Here is a 24,357-nt window from a genome sequence, read left to right as displayed (position 1 = left end):
TGATTGTTAGATTGATTGTCACACAAAGACAATGTTTAATAGAATGTAACATTGGATATATTTTTCACTGTTATAATGTCACAATATTAAACCATAATACCAAACACTAACATTATAAAAGCTAATATAACAAACACTAAAGTAATTATTATAAACCCTTTGTTTAATATTTTAAAAGCTAGGATTAGAAATCCTAGGATTATTATTATAAACCCCGAGAATAATATTGTTAACCTTAGCTATCCACTATAAGCCTCAATGGTAAATGGTGCCCATCCACTATGGCTCACTATAGATCACTTATAAATATACCATGATTCTCGAGGTAGCAATGGTTCTCCCAAAATATTAACATTAAACAAAATGGATTAATACTAAACCTTATGATTGATATTATAAACCCTGGGATTAATATTAAGTCCCCTTTATATAAAACCTATGATTAATATAAAATTTTAGGCTTAATATTATAACCCCAAAGGATTGCAAACCCGAAGATTAATATATCAAACCTAGGACTAATATTATAAAGCCTATAATTATAAACACTAATATATTATTATACATATTACAGATCAATATTATAAACCTAATGGATTATTAATGCTATAAATATAAGAGATTAATAACCCGAGGGAATTATAAACCTAAGAGAATAATACTAAACCCTAGGATTAATATTAGAAACCTAATATTATAAATCCATAATATTATAAATATAATATTAAATGTCATTTTTTCAATGTAACAATGTGATATCACAATGTGACATTGGATAGATTTTTGTACCACTGTAATGTCACAGTATTAGGCCCTAATATAAAACTCTAACACTATTTGAATGTAGGCTTATGTGATTAGAAACATTATAACTATCTTCGAGATCCATCACATAACTAAAAAATTTGTCGATGTGTTTTGAACCATCTAATGTTGTTTATCATACATATGAAATAGAACCACATTTTAAGATTTGAAATGCATCAACAATTTTTTCAATTTTATAATGGATGTGGAAGATGTTTATAATAACCCTAAAATTATAAAAGCTAATATAAAAAATAATAAGGCTAATATTATAAACCCTAATATTAAACTTCACTATTATAAATTATAATCCCAATATTAAACCCTAATATTATAAATCCAATATTAAAAATCCAAATATTATATACCCTAATATTAAATTACAAAGTAATGTAACATTGCAATAATTATTGTGAGATTGATTATTGCATTAAGACAATGTTTGTCATAATATCATAAACCCTGAGAATAATAACATTATAAACTCAACGGACTAATAAACCCAAGGGAATAATATTAAGGCCCACGATTAATATTGAAAACCTCATATTGAAAATCCCTCGTATTATGAACCTAATACTAAACTTGAGTTTTGTAATGTAACAATGTGACGTTGACTAAGTTGTAATGCAATGTAACATTGCAACAATGATTGTTAGATTTATTATTGTATTGAGATAATGTTTGTCACAATGCGACGTTGGATATATTTTTGTACCATTCTAACATCACAGTATTAAACCCTAATATAAAACTCTAACATTATAAAACCCAATATAATAAACCCTAATATTAATATTATAAACCTTAATATTAAACCCCACTATTATAAATTATAAACCCAATATTAAACCCTAATATTATAAACTTAATATTAAAAGCCCTAATATTAAACCCCAATTTTAAATGATAAACCCAATACTAACCCCTAATATTATAAACTTGAAATTAGAAATTCAAATATTATAAACCCTAATTTTAAACCCCAATTTTGTAATGTCGCAATGCAATGCTAAATAAATTGCAATGTAATGTAACATTGCAACAATGCTTGTGAGATTGATTATCGCATTGAGACAATGTTTGTTAAAATGTGAAGTTGGATAGGTTTTTGTACCTTTCCAATGTCACAATATTAAACCCTAATAGAAAGTCCTAACATTATAAAACCCAATATTTTAAACCCTAAGATAATTATTATAAACCCTATGTTTAATATTTTAAACCCTAGGATTATAAACCCTAGGATTAATATTATAAACATGTGGATTAATATTGTTAACCCTAGCTATCGACTCTAAGCCTCCATTGTCAACTGTGGTCATCTACTATGGTTCACTATAGGTCATTTATAGATAGAGCATTATTACCAAGGTAAATATGGTTCTCCCAAAGGATTAATATTAAACACAAGAGATTAATATTAAACCCTAGGAACATAAACCCTATGATTAATATTATGATCCCAAAGGATTATAAAATTAAGAGATTAATATTAAATCCTAGGTTTAATATTATATAAGTCCAAGGGATTATAAACTCTAGGATTAATACTAAATCCTGTGATGAATATTATAAACCCTAATATTAATATATTAAACTTAAAATTAATACTATGAACCCTAATATATTATTAAGAATATTAGGGATAATTATTTTAAGCACAATGGTTTATTAATATTATGAATCCAATGACTAATACTATAAAGTGACGGAATTAATAAAATCAATGGATTAATAATTTTATAAACTCAAATGATTAATAGACCCAGTGGATTGAATCACAAACCCAAGGGAATAATACTAAACCGTAGGATTAATATTACAATCCTAATATTAAACATTCCTAATACTTTAAAATAATATTCAACCTCAGTTTTGTAATGTAACAATGTGATGTTGAATAAATTGCAATGCAATGTAACACTGCAACAATGAATATCATATTGAGATGATGTCCATCACAATGTGACATTGGATAACTCTTTTGTACCATTGTAATGTGAGAGTATTATACACTAATATAAAACCTTAACATTGTAAAACCCAATATAATAAAACCTCAGATTAATATTGTAAACCCTAATATTAAATCGCACTATTATAAATTATAAACCCAATATTAGACTCTAATATTATAAAATCAATATTATAAACCCTAATATTAAACCTCAATATTTTAATGTCGCAATGTGATGTTGAATAAATTACAATATAATGTAACATTGCGACAATGATTGTTAGATTGATTCTTGCATTTAGACAATGTCTGTCACAATCTTATAAACCCAATGGATTAATAATATTATAAGCCCGAGATTAACAAACCCAAGTGATTGTTGATATTATAAACCCAAGGCCTTATAAACCCAAGGGAATGATACTAAATCCTAGGATTAATATCAATAACCTAATATGAAGGTGCGCTAATATCATAAACCTAATATTAAACCTCATTGTTATAATTTAATGATGCGATGTTAAATAAATTGCAACACAATGTAACATTGTGATAATGATTGTTAGATTGATTGTGTTATTGATACAATGTTTGTCACAATGCAACGATTTTTGTATCATTCCAATGTCTTAGTATTAAACCTAATACAAAACCCTAACATTATAAAACCCAATATAATAAACCCTAAAAATAATATTATAAAACCTAATATCATGCCTCACTATTATAAACCATAAACCCAATATTAAACTCTAATGTTATAAATTCAATAGTAAAAGGCTTAATAGTATAAACCCTACTACTAAACCGCAAATTTTTAATGTCACAATGCCAAGTTGAATAAATTGCAATGTAATGTAACATTGAGAGAATAATTGTGAGATTGATTGTCTCATTAAGACGATGTTTGTCCCAATGTGATGTTAGATAAAAAAAATTACTATTCCAATGTCACAATACTAAACCCTAATACAAAACCATGAAATTGTAAAACATAATATAATAAACCCTAAGATTATTATTATAAAACCCAAGTTTAATATATTAACCTCTAAGATTAATATTATAAACCCTAGGATTAATATTGTTAACCCTAGGCATCCACTATCAGCTTCCATGGTCAACCACGACCATCCATTATGGTTCACTATAGGTCACTTATAGACAGATCATGATTCCCGAGGTAAGTATGTTTCACCATGGCAGACATATTGATTATTGTTGACTACGATGCCCATGCTGGCTATAGTTGACAATGTCAACAATAGTCAACCATAGTTAACATGTGTTAGTGTATAAATATTATAAACCCTAACATGGTCAACCACATTTATCCCTTGGCTATATAATATTAATCCCTTAGGTTTATTAATCATTTAGATTTATAATATTAATCTCATGCATTTATTAATCCCCTTGGTTTATAATATTAATCGCTTGGATTTAAAATATTAATCTCTTGAGTTTTGATATAATACCTTGGATTTATAGTATAGAGTTTCCAATTTTAATAATCCCATCGGTTTATTATTCCCTTGAGATTTAATATACATAGTTTATATATTTAACATATTGAAACATGTCTAATCATATTCACATTAAAGTATAATTGTTTTAAATTTTTATTTTTATATTTAAAGTTAGTAATTATAACCCTTTTGGATATAATATTGTTACTTTTTATCCATGTCAAAAAAAAAATACGCATATATTTGGTATAAAACTATCAATTTAAATATCCCGCTTTAAACAATTTTAGCGCGTCAAAAATAATGAAGTGTTTGATGGCTACTTCAATTTTTTTGAGTAGTTTATTCATATAACTCTTTAACAACAATCCTAGAAAGCATGACTGTTATGTGAATGAGCAAAGTTGTTTTATCCTAGAAAGCGTGACTGTTATGTGAATGAGCAAAGTTGGTTTAGATATGAAACATGAGTGCTTAAAAGATTAAGTTATGAAACGATCAATACCCCAAACATTCAACTTCTATAACATATTAAATTGGTACAACAATATATGGAATAACTGGATTATTAAACTACATTTATAAGATTTGTAATATAAAGATTTAAAATATTCAGTCTACATAAATAAAAACTACTTATTAAAAAATACTAAAAAAATTATATATCACAAATATTATATAAAATTTCCAAAATAAAAGAATATATATCTAATTCGCCATAATTACAATTATATAAAAATAAAAGTTAATCACTCTTTCTATTTCATTTGAAGAGTACACCCATGTTCATTTTGAAATATTAAATTATATAATTTGTATTTAATAATTAAACTTGTCCAACACACTGGGCTTTGTTTTATTACACATTCAAGTGAATTATGCGATTGTGTGATTGTTTTCTCTGTTCTGGAATAAGATGCCTTTGTGATAGCCTTCTATGAACACATTAAATTAATATGAAAATTGTATTTCCTTTCAAATTCGATTAAGTGAATTATGTGATTGTGTGATTGTTTTCTTTGTTCTGGAATAAGATGCCTTTGTGGGAGCCTTCTCTGAACGGATTAAATTAATATGAAAATTGTATTTCCTTTGAAATTCGATGGAATGTTTGAACAATGGTATAATTTTACGTTAAAAGATGATAGAATATTTAATATGGGAAGTCAATGTAACCTCTCTTAGAACTTCATAACCTAGTTTTCATCACCAATTAATTTAAACATATTAATTGTGTTTATGTTAAAAAATAAATAAAGACTTAGAGAATGTCAATGAAATAATTCCGAACGAAAGTACCAAGATGTTCTACTTTCATTAAAAATCAAACGTTATTGAAGTTAATTGTTTACAAAAGTGAAACAGTGGATTGCTAAATGATATATTTGGCAATCAAAACACTAAATCCAAACCAGTATTCTTCAAATACAAATTTAGCACCACAAGGAGAATACATGAAGCCCAAGCAAGTTAGGTTGAAGACCGTGGATGTAAATAATCTAGGAAGTAGATATACCCCAAGTACAGAGGACCAGATATACCTAAGTATAGACGTCTATATTTTCTTTTTAACTGTATAATTGTTATTTCCATTTATTTATTAAAATATATTTATATTTTACATATTAGTTATATATAAAAAATTAATAATAATATTTTTTCTAACTCTTTTAATTTTAATTTTAATTTATTTATTTCTTAAAATATATTTATATTTTACATATTAATTATATATAAAAAAAATTAATAATAATAAATTTTCAAATATTTTTAATATATGTTAGATCTTAGATTTTTGTGATCTATAATATAGATAAATGTCTTTTAGATTAATTACATTTTAAAGATTTGGTTCACTTATAACCAACTAATATGATTTACGGACAAAGTGGAAAAAATCATACCATTTTCATGAATAAATAATAAAAATGCATCATTATCTAAATTCAAAGTATAAAAACTAGCAATTGAGGAACATATAAAAATCAGAAAATATAAAAATTAAAACATAATTCATTTAAAATTTAATAAAATATATTTATAAAATATCATTATTCAGGAGAAGTGGACTTTGTATTCATTAGAAACTAAATAAGAGTTCATTTTAAATAATGTTTTCTCCGACCAAACTCTAATTATACTTTATCCCACTCATCCACTAAATTGAAAATAAGAAACTTCATGGATTTTGAGGAAATCTTTAGTAAAACCGTCCTAAATAAATATATTAAAAAACAGCATCGCTATCAATTACACCAATATCATAATACCTTATAAATGGAGAACATTGTTTTTTATTTTCTTAAATTTGTCTGATGGTAAGTCAGATATCAATAAGACAGACTTATTTCAAAATATTCCGACAACGTATTCAAGAATAAAAATATTTGGTTACCATGCCCAAAAGGTGGATCGGGGTTATTTATTATTGTAAAAACACGACTTATAGGTATAAATAATTGATCTACTTTGCATTCCTTTTCAAGGAGGGGAGTCTATCGACAAAAATGAGAGTGCTGTGGGTATTATAATGAAAAACATTCAAGATTGGCGTTGTATTTGGAGCTCTAATTGAAGACTAGTGTTCACCATTTGCATTATATTATACTAACATATTTAAACACCCAATATCTACCATGTGTCAGAGAATCAGTTACATTCAGACTTGATGCCTCGTGGTATTATTCAGTTACCTTTTATTCTCCAGAGTATTAATTTAAAAAAAATGATGATAAACAAAATTCCATACATTATAGGCCGCCCACATGTACATATCGGAATTTCATTGTCATGAACAGTTCCTATATTAATCAAAATTGAGTCTCCATTATAGTTAAGAAAAAGGTAGAAATTCAATCAATAAAGATAAAAATTTATCGATTTTTCCCTTCATGCGGCTTCCCCCTATATAGCATTCAATATTGCGAGCACGGGGAGTGTCATGGGTCACAACCAACATGAATATTCTCACATGAAACATTAAGAGAATTTATTGATCATTATATTACCATGATGACAGTGTCTTCTCTAACAATGCCATACACCATCCACAACAAACATCGTAGGAAAGAGAACAATGAGAAATAGACAATGGGCATGAACTCCACGCTCTTCGTCTCAGTTACTAGTCTATGATTGTATAATGACATAGAGTATGTTAATATTTACAACATACATCACTATTAATTCAAGTACCATTAATTGAAGATGTTGACAGTTATCATGCAATTAAAATGAATGGTATTTTTGAGGTATTTCTTGATTAACGCAGTTACGAAAAACTAAAACAATATAAATCTTACAATCACAGATGAGGAGAAGAATAGAAAATAGCTGTGGTCACCATTTCTACAGCTCCTACCAAGACTTTCTTATGCTTGTGATCATGGAAAGCAGAAACAGAAGATGGAAAGCAGAAACAGAAGATGTTGCAATGGTGACAAAGACGACCAATAAGCCAACAACCATCATGCCCATATTCCTATGCAAACAAACACCACAAATATATAGAAATAGTTTTCCACTGCAAAATGCTTCAAAATAATTAGTTTTTATCACAATTTTTAGTTCAAATATCTTCGATTTTGTTTTCTTTTTTTTTTATTATTTCTAAATTGGTTCATAGTTCAAATTTCTCTTTCTAATCACAAGTATCAGACCAGGAATAGACAAAATAGGGTTTTCCACAGTCCAACGCCACTGGATTCAACTTCTACCTCTTGGATTTGATATCTGAACGTGAGGGCACCACGGAATATCAGAAACCGATGAGTAGTATTCCTATCCATATTCATCATGCTCGTTACTGCACTTGCATTTGAGTTTTACTGAACAAACATGATAATATGCTATTCCACTTAGCAATGTTGATCCTGAGAAGAAACGAAACCATGTCTGAGTCTGTTAAACACAATCGAATGCTCAGGATTAATGAAATGCAAGCATTAATGAAACACTCAGGTGCAACGAAATTAAGTGGGGCAAACCTATGACGGTTGGTTTCCGCTGAAAGGGGTGGAACAAAAATTTGTATTCAAAACCGGCCAGATCTTTAGAGCTGAGCGATGTCTGCACAAAGTGCGAGATACAAGAACGATTGCATGGTCGAAGTCGTACATGTAATGGACCTGCATTCAAAAATCCAGACATCATAAAAATATGACAGAACTACATAAGGGATGGAAATCCTAAAAAGGCTGCTGAATTTTCCATTAAATCATTTTTACTGCGCAATGTCCAAGAGGCTGGCAAATTTACTATTAAAGCCCTTCTGGACTGCGCAATGGTCGAGATCCGTCTGGGTACACAAGTGGTGGACTATCATAGATTGGGCCATGGCATAAACGGGTTGAGCTCTGTCCCATTAATCTTGGGTTAGTTTGGGTATTTATTGGAGTGGAAGAAGCCGTTGGAACTAATTCAACTATATTTACATCATGTAATTAATATATATTTGATTTGGTTTCCAATTTATTATACATTTTATTTGGTTTTCATTTTATGTGTTTTACAGTGGTATTAGAGCTGGTTCACCCTATTGAGTTAGTTGAGCCATCAGTTTGTGGCCCTCTATAATTAAGCCACTAGTTATCTGGCCTTCCTATGCGAGAAAGCTCCTCTCAGACGTTTGAAGTTTTCTTTTCGTAGTCCGTCCAATGCCGATGCAATGAGCCTAACACATGTGCAATCAGATTTGTGAACAAGGTGATTTCTCTGCCTATTAAACCCGGTAGATTTTTGGGAATATATTTGCTGTGGCACGTAGGGTTTGATTGATCTTTAAGTTTCAAAGCACCGATGAAAACTGCTCAAGGAAGATCAAAATTATCAAGATGGAAATGTTTGAGACTGCCACACAGCAGCATGCTAAGTCCACCAGCGTTGGGTTGATAGCCATGCAGTTTTCGAGGAAGTTGATGTTTGTCCGTGTCCATATTTACATTGTAAAAGTACGCAGCTTTAATTTTCGGAGACAGTCAGAACTTGATTTTGAAGCCTCTCAATCTCAGATCTTAATCTGTCTTTCGAGGAAGAGATGTTGCAAATTGTGGTTGTGGGATAGATTTGTTGAAAGTTGAACTAGTCACTTGGAAGTTCATTTCTCATTCCTAATTCTCATGCAATGACGGGTGACAAATGACATTGCTACCAATAACATAACCATGATTCTTGACTCACTGTCTTCGTGGATTGCGCATAAGCAGTCGACAATCTAGAGGAAACGAGTTTCCAATAACTTGTTTTGATCTTGTTGATACACATTTATATGCTTTCCAAAGAACTATATCGCAGGACGTTCTCGATCAAAGGCCTAAAATTTGCAGCATTTATTGTATCCTTTTTCAACTCCTCCAAACAGCATGAGAGAGTTTCTGTTGAAGCAAAGAATTCATTACAAGTGGCCAGGTTTTTACCAGAAATTCAAAATATCTTGAAAGTTAGGGGATTTTTCAAAACAATAGTGATAAACTGTTAGATAAACTTGACCCTATGGTGAAGTTGAGGCTATGTCAAGAGTTATGGTTAACAGTTGTGGTTTTGGGCACATAGTATTACTGACTTATGGTATTACATGTAGTTGAAACTGTTAAAAGTCTTGTGTATTCTCCATTGTAGGTAGCCATGGTTGAGCAGTGAAATCTCAGGTTGTTGGCGGGCTTGGTTGTGTTTTAGCCCGAGATAATAATAGATCTATTGTTGGTTGGTTCTTCCCCAATTGAGGTTTTCCAGCTAAATCCTGGTGTATATGGTTTGAATGTTTGTTTCTTGATTGTTATATTTATTTCTTTTGAATCCTAACAAGTGGTATCAGAGCATGGTGAACAAAGCCCTGGGTAATCATTTTCATGGAATTGTTCCCATCCATAAAATGTCCCCGAAAATGAAATTCAAACCCTGAAAATGGAATTCAATGTCCAAACTAGCAACGCCGGTTGAAGCAATGGCTCCTTGCACAAACCAACAGGGCCAAGTTGAGCAATGGTTCGATGAGGAGCAAGAAGAAAATGAAGCCTCAAAGCTTTCCCAAGGCCTCGCATAGAGAATATTTTTTGAAAATGAGTAGTGGTGGAGGTGCGCACGTTGGACTAAAATGCCCTACTCGAATTGTCGACGACATTGTTTCCATACGCCACGTTCAGGAAAAAGGGTTTTGCAACAATGTTATTCGAGTTAAGGGAAGGAAAAGTCTTCTCGTGATTCCTCGGCAGAGTCAGAACCTTGCAAATATCAATGGTTGGGTTTATTTTTCTCACTGCAGTTTCAAGATTTATAAATCCACCGAGGCCTGAGAATGCCTGGACAGGAAATGCTTGCATACTCCAATCACAACGATATATGGTTCAGAACTTTGCTTTTTAACATCACCATTGTTCTATGACGTTTTGATGAGACATTCAAGGCGCATGGAGATCACTATCATGTTTAACGGTCGTTGGAATGCGACGCTCAATTACCAAGGTATATTCACTCTAGACACCTTGTGGAAAAGTGTATTGTGGAGACTCGCAAAGCTATTGTGGTAATGCATACTTGTTGGGAATTTCTGATAATTCCAAACAAAACTGAAAAAACAGAACAATACTCTGTTTTAACACAGCGGAAATAAAAATCGTTTGCGGAATACGGTGTTTCAGCAACACAATTTTGTCAGTTTCTGTTTGCAGTGTATCAGCAACGGTGTTTCAGCAATGCTGAAACTGGTGTTTCAGCAACACTCTGTTTTGACGCCGAGAAACTATTTTCTGCTTACGGTGTAACAGCAACGCGCAACGGTATTTCAGCAACGCAAAAAAAAACTTGTATTCATTAACAATAAACTAACTGTTACAAAAACATCTTCCTCACATAGAGGGATTTTCACAAAAAATTATTCTGAAGAGCATCTTCCTCAACCAATTTCTCACTATCTCAGAAAATTACAGTTTCAACACTACTGTGTGTTACAGAAAAGACTCTCTATCATTCTTCTAACATTAGAAAATAGAACTGATGTTCATTACATTTATATGTTAAAACATATTTGACTTTAAACAATAAGATAATAAAAATATCTTCTAAAGCTTATCTACGTATTGAATGCAGCAAGCAGTGATGCCTTTTGAAGAAATGAAGTCGGCTGTTGCAGGGGAATTTAATTCTGAAAATTTAATGCACATTAATGTGCAAAATATCAAGCACGACTTTGAGGCATCCAACAGTCTGGAATATCTACAGCAAATCAGATTTTTGTCCAGCTGTTTATGTTGCAGTTGGAATTAAATTCCAACACTCCCCCTTAATTTCAACTGCTGGGTTTTTCTGCATACCCAGGCATTTCCTGAAATGATCAAAACTTTTCTTTCCCAATGGTTTTGTCAAGATGTCAGCTAACTGATCCTCTGTTCTGCAGTGCTGCAAAACAATCTCACCATTGTTAACCAATTCACGTATGAAGTGAAATTTGGTGTTTATGTGCTTTGTCCTTTTATGAAAAACAGAGTTTTTAGACAATGCTATTGCTGAGCTATTGTCATAGTAAATGGTTGTGCCATTTTCTTGTTCATGGCACAAATCTCTGAGAACTCTTCTCAGCCACACTGCTTGGCATGCTGCTGCTGTTACTGCCACATACTTTGCCTTTGCTGTTGACAAGGACACAACTGGTTGCTTCTTGGAAGCCCATGAGATGGCTCCCGATCCCATATGAAACACACATCCCAATGTGCTTTTCCTGTCATCAACACTTCCAGCCCAATCACTGTTAGTGTAACCTGTCAACATGAAACTTTCAGAAGAGGAGTATAAAATACCAAACCCATTCGTTCCATTCACATACCTTAGAATCCTCTTGGCTGCCTGCCAATGAGTCTCTTTCGGTCTTTCCATAAATCTGGAGATTAAACTCACAGCATGCATAATGTCCAGCCTAGTTGCAGTCAAGTACATAAGGCTGCCAACTATGCTCTTGTAAAATTTTGGATCAAAATCCTTGCTGCTATCTTCTTTGGTCAATTTCAACCCTATTGCAGTTGGAGTCACATCTTCCTTGTTGTTCTGCATGTTAAATCTCTTCAGCACTGCTTCTACATATTTAACTTGAGAAATGAAAACATCATTTTCACTTTGGTCTACTTCAATTCCAAGAAAATATCTTAAGAAGCCCAAGTCAATCATTTCAAATTCACTTTTCATGACTGCTTTAAAATCAGCAATAAGAGAAGCATCATTGCTAGTAAAAATTAAATCATCTACATAGAAAACAACAATAAGAATCTTATCGTCATTCTCCTTTATGTAGAGTGTGGGTTCACCATCACACTTATCAAACCCATTCTCAATCAAATAAGCATCTATTCTGCTGTACCATGCTCTTGGAGCTTGCTTCAGCCCATAAAGAGCCTTCTTCAGTTTGCAGACTTTATGCTCTTGGCCTTTAACTTCATAGCCTGGAGGTTGTTCAACATAAACCTCTTCTTTTAACACTCCATTCAGGAATGCAGATTTAACATCCATCTGATAGATCTTCCATTTGTGTTGTGCTGCAATAGACAACACTGTTCTGACTGTTTCCATCCTTGCTACTAGTGCAAAGGTTTCATCGTAGTCTTTGCCTTGTTGCTGCTTGTAGCCTTTCACAACAAATCTTGCTTTGTGCCTGTCAATCTTGCCTTTAGCATTGCTTTTGGTCTTATAGACCCACTTAACTCCAATGATATCTTTGCCTTCAAGGAGGTCCACTAACTCCCATGTTTTACTCTTCTCAATTGCACCAATTTCTTCATTCATTGCTTCAATCCATTTATCTTCATTTACAACATCTTCAAAATGAACTGGGTCATCAACATGACAATACAAAGCGAATAATGAATTCAGACTGGTATTGTTACTTACCTCTCCTTGTTCATAAATCTCATTCAGATTTCTGAATCTTCATCTTCTTGGTGTGCTTGGAGTTCCATCCGAACTTGAGGGTATTTCTGATCCCTGTGGTGTGCTTGGGAAGCACTTCCTTGACTTCTCAAGGCTGTTCGAATTCCAGCTTGTGGTGTGGTTTGTTGTACTTGCTGTGGTGGAGGAGGAGCCACCAAAGAAGGATTATTTGCTGTTGTCCCTTCCTCTTCTTCTTCGTGAGACACAATTGTCTTCACATTCACTGTCTTCTCTAAGCTTCCATCCCAAGCTTCATCTTCAATGAACTGCACATCTCTGCTTACTATTAATTTCTTGCTGGATGGAATATAGAGTTTGTATGCTTTTGACTCATCACAATAGCCAATAAAGACACACTTCTCCCCCTTACTGTCAAGCTTCTTCCTTAGCTGATCCGGTACATGTGCATATGCTACACAACCGAATACTCTCATGTGAGTGACAGTTTGCTTTTGACCACTCTATGCTTCTTTTGGTATTTTGTTCATGACAGCTTTAGTTGGGCATCTATTCAAGATGTAAACTGCGCAAATGACAGCTTCTGCCCAATACTCATGCGGCAAGTGTTTTGCCTTCAGCATACCTCTAACCATGTCAAGAATGGTCCTATTCTTCCTTTCGGCAATGCCATTTTGCTGAGGTGTATACCTCGCGTTGAACTGCTTTTGTATGCCATTCTCTCTGCAAAAATGCAGAAAGTCTTTGGAGATGTACTCTCCTCCTCTATCTGTTCTGAGCACTTTGATATAATGCCCACACTGCTTTTCAACAAGAGTTTTGAAGTGGCGGAATTTCTCAAACACTTCACTCTTCTGTTTCAGCATATACACCCATGTCTTTCTGGTGTAATCATCAATGAAAGTTAAAACATATTTATTTCCAGCAAATGATGGTATTTGCATCGGTCCACACACATCAGAGTGAACAATTTCCAAGGGTGCTTTTGCCCTTATACTCTTTCCTGTTGGAAAGCTTTCTTTGTGTTGCTTGCCCAAGATGCAGCCTTCACAAAGGCTGTCCGGTTTCTCGATCAATGGCAATCCCTTTACCATTCCCTTTCTGTGCAACAGATTCAAGCCTCCGAAATTGAGATGTCCAAATCTCAAGTGCCACAACCAATTCTCATCTTTCACTTGTTCCTGAAAGACTTCTTGTGTTACAGCTGCAATAGTTCTTCCTTCCTTCAAATCTGCCCTGAGTTTGAGAGGAAACATTCTATTGCTGGTCATCTGCACCTGTGCAATGATCTTCTTACTTGGAGGTATGTCTCTGATTGTACACATATCATCTTTGAAGAACACATTGTAACCTTTGTTAATGAGCTGTCCAATGCTCAAAAGATTACATTTCAGACCAGGTACATAGTATACCTCTGGCACAATCATCTGTTCTCCATTTCTTGCTTGGATACTAACTCTGCCCTTTCTCTTGACAAATATCTTACTATCAATTCCTGTTGTTACCTCAGATTTCATATTTTCATCCAGATTAGCAAACATTGCAATATTTCCAGTCATGTGATTACTACAACCTGAGTCTAAGAACAAAAAATCTTCTTGTTTGTCTTGTCCAATGTTACATGTTAACAACACAATCTTTGGATTCTTATCTTCTTCATTTCCAAAATTAGCATTCTGCCTACTATTCATGTCATTTTGTTTTTTTCTACATTCATTGGCGTAGTGCCCATATTTCTTACAATAATGAAATTGGACTTGGGATTTGTCATACCTTTGTCCATGAGCTTGTTGTTTGCTTGAACCTTCATCTTGGTTTTGATTGCAGCTCCTTCTACTTGTGCTTGCAGGATTATTTCTGCCTTTGTTTTGGCTTCTTCCACGACCTCTGTTAGTTGCTCTACCTCAACCTTTTCCTTGGCAAAAAAACATCTGAGTCTTGAATGCTTGCTCAAAAGATGAATCTGTTCCTCTATTCAATCTGTGTTCATGAGACATAAGAGAAGCACTCAGTTCATCTACTGTGAACTGTGAGAGATCCTTTGTTTCTTCTATTGCTACCACAATAGATTCAAACCTTGAGGGTAAAATTCTCAAGATCTTCTCTACAATCCTTCTTTCTTCAAGAATCTCACCATGAGATCTTATTTGAGTTATCAACCCAATAACCTGAGTGAAGAATGAATCTTTTGTATAAGATTCCTTCATGCTGAGTGTTTCAAAGTCTCTTCTCAACATCTGCAACTTAGCAGTCTTCACCTTCTCCATCCCTTGATAAGCAGTTTTGAGAATATCCCATGCCTCCTTGGATTTTGTTGCTGCTGCAATCCGTGGAAAAACACTTTCATGTACTGATTGGAAGAGAAAAAAGAGGGCTCTAGCATCCTTCTTCCTGTCGCTCTTCAACTGGTCTCTTTCTGCTACTATCAAAGCAGCCAACGATGTTGCATCTGCAAGTTCAGCATAGCCAGTTTCAACCATCTCCCATATTCCTTGAGAAGCAAACAATGCTTTCATTGTTATGGACCAATAACTGTGATTTTTCCCATTAAACTGTGGTCGTTGGGAATTTGTCAAACCTGTTCTAGCATCTTCCATCTTAACCTATAGAAATAAAGAAGAGATACTGACTGTATAAATAAAAACAAGCAAAAACTTTCTCTGCTGGAGAAAATCTGCTCAATAAGCTTCTTACAGCTCCTACAGTGAAAAACAAACTCTGTTTTTGACTCACTGAGTGCCTAGACCAGCTCTGATACCATGTTGGGAATTTCTGATAATTCCAAACAAAACTGAAAAAATAAAACAATACTCTGTTTTAACACAGCGGAAATAAAAATCGTTTGCGGAATACGGTGTTTCAGCAACGCAGTTTCGTCAGTTGTTGTTTGCAGTGTATCAGCAACGGTGTTTCAGCAACGCTGAAACTGGTGTTTTAGCAACACTCTGTTTTGACGCTGAGAAACTATTTTCTGCTTACGGTGTAACAGCAACGCGCAACGGTGTTTCAGCAACGCAAAAAAAAAACTTGTATTCATTAACAATAAACTAACTGTTACAAAAACATCTTCCTCACATAGAGGGATTTTCACAAAAGATTATGCTGAAGAGCATCTTCCTCTTGACAGAGGGATTACAACAGGAATGCTTCAGTTCCACAAACCAATTTCTCACTATCTCAGAAAATTACAGTTTCAGCACTACTGTGCGTTACAGAAAAGACTCTCTATCATTCTTCTAACATTAGAAAACAGAATTGTTGTTCATTACATTTATATGTTAAAACATATTTGACTTTAAACAATAAGATAATAAAAATATCTTCTAAAGCTTATCTGCATATTGAATGCAGCAAGCGGTGATGCCTTTTGAAGAAATGAAGTCGGTTGTTTCAGGGGAATTTAATTCTGAAAATTTAATGCACATTAATGTGCAAAATATCAAGCACGACTTTGAGGCATCCAAGAGTCTGGAATATCTACAGCAAATCATATTTATGTCCAGCTGTTTATGTTGCAGTTGGAATTAAATTCCAACAATATTATGGAACTATTGGGCATGCACTATTCTCGACGTCCCATGGCGTGGTCGACAACAACATTGTCGCAACAATGGAGGATCGGAATGAGCATCGTGTTCATGCCGGGCAGAGAAGAGGTACAATGGCCATGCTAAATCATGCTTGAATTTGTTTCATGGCGTGTTGGGCTCGACTTGGCCTCTCCAACGATTTTGTAATTAGACTTTCCCATTCTATGTAGGGAGGAGAATCTATGGAATGAGGTTGAGAAAAACAAGAAAATTTATTGGTGAAATGGGTTGGTGCAGTAACTACAAGATGGATGCTTCAATTGATAGTTGCGCTTCTCCCAAGAAGATTAATAATGGCAAATGTAAAAATTCACATGCATTGGCAGTTGATGCTTTGCTACTGCCTATGGGGACTAACCAACACGGCGTTCTTTTCTTGTTTTTCGCTGTCACATATTTTCTTTTGAGTAGATGTGAGGGAAGCTGTAAAAAATGATGATGATGATGAGAGGCAAGAGGATAATTTTATCTTTGGAAAATGATGACGATGACGATGTGAGGTAAGATGTGAAGCTCATACCTGATCATTGAAACTGGAGAAATTTAGTGCTGTGAATGTGTTGCTGTCTATATGGTTTGTAGATTAAAGCTAACTTCATATACCCATGATGGTGTAATATATGATTGAAAGTGTCTCCAAGATTCTAGGTGATATCATTAATAAATTGAAGAGTCTTATGCTAGTGAAATCCAATAATCGCAATGGTTATGAAGAGGTTTGGTAAGAGCACGCTTGAGATACTGATACAACGGTATCACAAGGTGAAATGTAAATGGTTCGAGTTGTGTGGAAGCAAGTTGCTAAGAAAATAGTAATGTAGTAGTAATGTGTGGAAGCAAGTTGCTAAGAGAATAGTGACTTAAGGCTAGAATAGTAATGTGAAAAAAAGATATTGTATTTTATTTTTTTACATGTAAATGGGCATATGACTGTAAGACCTGATATAGCATGTGTAACCCCGTAAATAATCACTGGTAAAGTTTTGATATAGACGTAGGTGATATAGGGGATCATGTGGAAGCATGTTGAGCTAAGACAACATGTGAAATTCTTAAACACCTTGACATTGGCTTGGTAGGGCCTGGAGGTGAGTGGTGGCTGACTCACTTGGTAGATTTGGCTAGATTTGGTTAAAGAAAACCCAAAGTTAGGTTTAATGGGGGGTTTGTTAGATAAACTTGACCCTATGGTGGAGTTGAGGTTATGTCAATGGTTATGGTTAACAATTGTGGTTTTGGGCACGTAGTATTGGTGATTCATGGTATTGAGGTCATGGTATTACATGTAGTTGAAGTTCTTAAAAGGTTTGTGTATTCTCCGTTGTAGGTGGCCATGGTTGAGTGGTGAAAGCTCAGGTTGTTGGCTGGCTTGATTGTGTTTTAGCCAAAGACAATAATAGATCTATCAATAAAAGACAATAATAGATCTATCAATAATAGATCTATTGCTGGCTGTTTTTTCCTCAATTGGGGTTTCCCACATAAATCATGGTGTATATGGTTTGAATGTTTGTTTCTTGAATATTATATTTATTTCTCTTGAACCCTAACATAAATGCATGAAACCAGAAAATGTTGCAATGGTGACAAAGACGACCAATCAGCCAACAACCATCATGCCCATATTCCTATGCAAACAAACACCACAAATATATAGAAATAGTTTTCCACTGCCAAATGCTTCAAAATAATTAGTTTTTATCACAATTTTTAGTTCAAATATCTTCGATTTTGTTTTTTTTTTATTATTATTTCTAAATTGGTTCATAGTTCAAATTTATCTTTCTAATCACAAGTATCAGACCAGGAACAGACAAAATAGGGTTTTCCACAGTCCAACGCCACTGGATTCGACTTCTACCTCTTGGATTTGATATCTGAACGTGAGGGCACCACGGCATATCAGAAACCGATGAGTAGTATTCCTATCCATATTCATCATGCTCATTACTGCACTTGCATTTGAGTTTTACTGAACAAACATGATAATATGCTATTCCACTTAGCAATGTTGATCCTGAGAAGAAACAAAACCATGTCTGAGTCTGTTAAACACAATCGAATGCTCAGGATAATGAAATGCAAGCATTGATGAAACACTCAGGTGCAACGAAATTAAGTGGGGCAAACTTACGACGTTTGGTTTCCGCTGAAAGGGGTGGAACAAAAATTTGTATTCAAAACTGGTCAGATCTTTAGAGCTGAGTGAAGTCTGCACAAAGTGCGAGATACAAGAACGATTGCATGGTCGAAGTCGTACATGTAATGGACCTGCATTCAAAAATCCAGACATCATAAGGGATGGAAATCCTCAAAACGCTGCTGAATTTTCCATTAAATCATTTTTACTGCGCAATGTCCAAGACGCTGGAAAATTTACTATTAAACCCCTTTTGGACTGCGCAATGGCCGAGATCTGTCTGGGTACACAAGTGGTGGACTATCATAGATTGAGCCATGGCATAAACGGGTTGAGCTCTGTACAATTAAGCTTGGGTTAGTTTCGGTATTTATTGGAGTGGAAGAAGACATTGGAACTAATTCAACTATATTTACATCATGTAATTAATATATATTTGATTTGGTTTCCAATTTATTATACATTTTATTTGGTTTTTAGTTTATGTGTTTTACCATGGTATTAGAGCTGGTTCACCCTATTGAGTTAGTTGAGCCATCAGTTTGTGGCCCTCTATAATTAAGCAACTAGTTATCTGGCCTTCCTATGCGAGAAAGCTCCTCTCAGACGTTTGAAGTTTTCTTTTAGTAGTCCGTCCAATGCCGATGCAAGGATCCTAACACATGTGCAATCAGATTTGCGAACAAGGTGATTTCTCTGCCTATTAAAGCCAGTAGATTTTTGGAAATATATTTGTTGTGACACATAGGGTTTGATTGATCTTCTTAAGTTTCAAAGCACCGATGAAAACTGCATAAGGAAGATCAAAATTATCAAGATGGAAACGTTTGAGACTGCCACACAACAGCATGCTAAGTCCACCAGCGTTGGGTTGATAGCCATGCAGTTTTCGAGGAAGTTGATGTTTGTCCGTGTCAATATTTACATTGTAAAAGTACACAGCTTTAATTTTCGGAGACAGTCAGAACTTGAATTTGAAGCCTCTCAATCTCAGATCTTAATCTGTCTTTCGAGGAAGAGATGTTGCAAATTGTGGTTGTGCGATAGATTTGTTGAAAGTTGAACTAGTCACTTGGAAGTTCATTTCTCATTCCTAATTCTCATGCAATGATGAGTGGCAAATGACATTGCTACCTCTTACATAACCATGATTCTTGATTCACTGTCTTCATGGATTGCGCATAAGCAGTCGACAATCTAGAGGAAACGAGTTTCCAATAACTTGTTTTGATCTTGTTGATACACATTTATATGCTTTCGAAAGAACTATATTGCAGGACGTTGTCGATCAAAGGCCTAAAATTTGAAGCATATATTGTATCATTTTTGCACTCTTCCAAACAGCATGAGAGAGTTTCTGTTGAAGCAAAGAATTCATTACAAGTGACCAAGTTTTTACCAGAAATTCAAAATATCTTGAAAATTAGGCGATTTTTTAAAACAATAGTGATAAACTGTTTGATAAACTTGATCCTATGGTGAAGTTGAGGTTATGTCGAGTTTTGGTTAACCGTTGTGGTTTTGGGCACAAAGTATTGCTGACTCATAGTATTACGTGTAGTTGAAACTGTTAAAAGACTTGTGTATTCTCCATTGTAGGTAGCCATGGTTGAGCAGTGAAATCTCAGGTTTTTTGCGGGCTTGGTTGTGTTTTAGCCCGGGACAATAATAGATCTATTGTTGGTTGGTTCTTCCCCAATTGGGGTTTTCCAAGTAAATCATGGTGTATATGGTTTGAATGTTTGTTTCTTGATTGTTATATTTATTTCTCTTGAATCCTCACAAGTGGTATCAGAGCATGGTGAACAAAGCGCGGGGTATTCATTCTCATGGAATTGTTCCCATCCATAAAGTGTCCTCGAAAATGAAATTCAATCCCCAAAAATGTGTTGAAATATTAATTTTAACTGTCGTGATGCATTTAATTTAGAAAATCGTCGAACCATATCACACCGCTTATTGCTTAAAGGTGGTTTTCTTCTGAACGAACGCGATAAAACCCTGTGCTTACATGTTTCCTCAGTACGTTTTGCAAAACAACTTTTCATCGGGAGGTAACGTTCGTTTGGTTTGGGCGAGCGATAACCGTTTGATTAAAGTGAAGACTGTCCACCGTCCGATTAAGTCAAAGTTGATATACAGGCCTGCAACAAGGGTTTACGTGAAGTTTTGGGTTTGACCGCTGTTTGTTTCAGTGAAGAAATTAATGGTATTTACTCTTGTTCGTAGATTGTAGGAAAATGTTTTTAATTTTATTATTTTTTTAAGTCACGGAAGTATGGGCATAGCTAATGGTATTTTAATTATATTGTTTTTTAATTATTCACGGGAGTATGCTAGGTAAAAGCGTGAAAGTATATGTGTAAGTTTTTTTTGTTAAGAAAATACAGGGGGAGCATGTAATGAAGATAGGAGCAGCAGCGTGGGTATTTTTTCTTGTTCGTTGACCAATGAAAGAAAATTCGCAGCAGCGAATATAATGTAATTTTTTTTTATGAAGATAGGAGTAGCAGCATGGGTATTTTTTCTTGTTCGTTGAGCAATGAAAGAAAATTCGCAGCAGCGAATATAATGTAATGTTTTTTTTGAAATGTAATGTGAAATATACACAACAGTGTAAAATGCAAATGGTTGTTCGTTGAAGAAATAGAAATATGCAGCAGCTCGTGAGTGAGGAGTGAAAAGTAAGGAGAAAAATTTAACAACAGTAAATCCATGTCATTTTTTTTATTTTACAGCAGTAAATGTAAAAGGAAATTTTACACACAGTAATGTAAAATTTCTAAAAGAGACAGAGTAATTTTATTTTTGAAGTTCTTGGTGAATCCCTCTGTTAAGAGGATGAAGTTTGTATCAGGCAGTTTATTAATGAATATAAAGTTTTTATGTGTGTGAGAAACTCTGAGCTTCTCCAGCAATCTATTTTAAGCTTTCTTGTGTTAAAGATCCTGTACAAAACAGAGTGTTACTCTCTGTTCAGTGATTTTGTTTTGGAATTTACCAGAAAATTTCCAACAGTGGTATCAGAGTTTGTCCAAGCCCTTTGAAGGTGTCAAAGAAGCTGGAGGAAGGTTTCTTGCTGCAGCAGCTTCTCCAGCAGAGTGAAGACTCAGTCAAGAAAGGATTCAGGTATTTCTCAAGTTTTTATTGTGTGTTGTTGTTGAGAACAGTCAGTGATTTTTAAATACACAATGATAGTCTAGAGTGCTATAATGGATGGCTCTAATACCAGCACTAGCATGGGTATTTTTAATACTCAGCTCCCACAATTTAATGAGAAAAACTATGACTATTGGGCAATAACCATGAGAGCCCTGTTTGCTTCTCAAGATTTATGGGAATTTGTTGAAGATGGATTTGAAGAACCAGCAGATGAAGAAGAGTTTAATAACTTGACACAGGCAGAGAAAGATTTGTTGAAGAGCTATAAGGAGAAGGACTCAAAAGCCCTTGTATTTTTGTATCAAGCAGTTCATGAGAGTGTGTTTCCAAGGATAGCAGTAGCTAAGACATCCAAAGAAGCATGGCAAACTCTCAAGACAGCCTATCAAGGCATGGAGAAAGTGAAGACAGCAAAACTACAGTTGTTGAGGAGAGATTTTGAGAATCTGTGCATGAAGGAGTCAGACAATATTGACTCATTCTTCATACATGTGATTGGTCTAGTCACACAAATAAGATCTCATGGAGAAATTCTTGAAGAAAGGAGGATTGTGGAGAAACTGTTGAGGGTCCTACCCTCAAAGTTCGATGTGATTGTCACCACCATAGAGGAGACAAAGGATCTCACAAATTTCTCAATTGATGAACTACATGCATCACTGATAACACATGAGCAGAGGTTGAGTAGAAATGTAAACTCATCTCTAGAAGAAGACTTCAAGACCCAGATGTCCTTAGGAAGAGGAAGAGGTCAAGGCAGAGGAAGCAAGAGAGGAAGAGGCAGAAACCAAAACAGAGGTGGAACAAACAGTCCAGCAAATGCTCAAGGAAGAGGCAGCAATCCAAATCAGAACCAATGCCAAGGCAATAGTCAACAAAGTGGACAACATCATGCTCAAGGACAAAGGTATGAAAAATCCAATGTCCAATGTTATTATTGCAAAAAATATGGGCATTATGCAAATGAATGTAGGAAGAAGCAGCATGATATGAGTAATAGATATAGTGCAAATATCACTAGAGAAAATATCATCCAAGATAATGTGCTGTTAGCTTGTAATATGACTGAAACAAAAAGTGATGATATATGGTTTCTAGATTTCGGTTGTAGTAACCATATGACAGGAAACATAGCTCTGTTTTCTGCTTTAGATCAGAGTGTGAAGTCACAAGTCACACTTGGGACTGATAGTAAAATTTCTATTATGAGAAAAGGAGAAGTAAAAATATTTACAAAGAAAGGTGAAAAGAAACCAATAACAAATGTCTATGGAATGAGATGTAACCTCTTAAGTATTGGACAACTTGTTCAAAAGGGTTACAATGTTTTCTTTGTGAATGATGTATGCACCATCATGGATAGAGCACCCAGCAAACGATGTATTGCTTAAGTGAAGATGACGAGGAACAGGTCGTTCCCTCTCAGAATAAAGGCATATTTAAAAAATAAAGAAGTAATAGCAGCGGTGACACAAGAGGCTTTCCAAAGCATACCAAAGGATGAAAATTGGTTGTGGCACTTGAGATTTAGACATATCATCTTTGGAGGTCTTAACTTGTTGAGTAGAAAATGAATGGTAAGAGGATTACCATTGATAGAGAAACCGGACAGCCTTTGTGAAGGTTCTATCTTGGGGAAACAACACAAAGAAAGTTTTCCATCAGGGAAAAGCATAAGGGCAAAGGCACCCTCAGAGATTGTCCACTCAGACTTATGTGGACCGATGCAAACTCCATCACTAGCAGGCAGCCAATATTTTCTAACATTCATTGATGATTTCACCAGAAAGACTTGGGTTTATTTCCTGAAGAACAAAAGTGAAGTGTTTGAAAAATTTTGAAATTTCAAAGCACTTGTAGAAAACCAAAGCGGGATGCATATCAAAGTTTTAAGAACTGATAGAGGAGGTGAGTATATCTCCAAATAATTTCTATGGTTTTGTAGAGAAAATGGAATTCATAAGCAGTTTACAGCTAGGTACACCCCGCAGCAAAATGGAGTTGCCGAAAGGAAGAATAGGACAATCATGGATATGGCAAGGAGCATGTTAAAGGCAAAGCATTTGCCAAATGATTATTGGGCTGAAGCTGTACATTGTGTAGTATATATTTTGAATAGATGCCCTGCAAGAATAGTCATGAACAGAGTGCCGGAAGAAGCATGGAGTGGGAGAAAGCAGGGAGTCACCCACATGAAAGCTTTTGGTTGTGTGGCTTATGCACACATTCCAGATCAGCTAAGGAGGAAGTTGGACAGCAAAGGGGAGAAATGTATTTTCATTGGATACAGTGAGGAATCCAAAGCTTACAGGTTGTATATCCCATCTACCAAGAAGTTTTTTGTGAGCAGAGATGTTCAAT

The sequence above is a fragment of the Pinus tabuliformis genome, chromosome 8 (assembly GCF_031772625.1).
Source record: "Pinus tabuliformis cultivar Carrire ecotype Pingquan chromosome 8, CPIR1, whole genome shotgun sequence".
NCBI lineage: Eukaryota > Viridiplantae > Streptophyta > Pinopsida > Pinales > Pinaceae > Pinus > Pinus tabuliformis.
Note: the sequence above shows the minus strand (reverse complement) of the source record.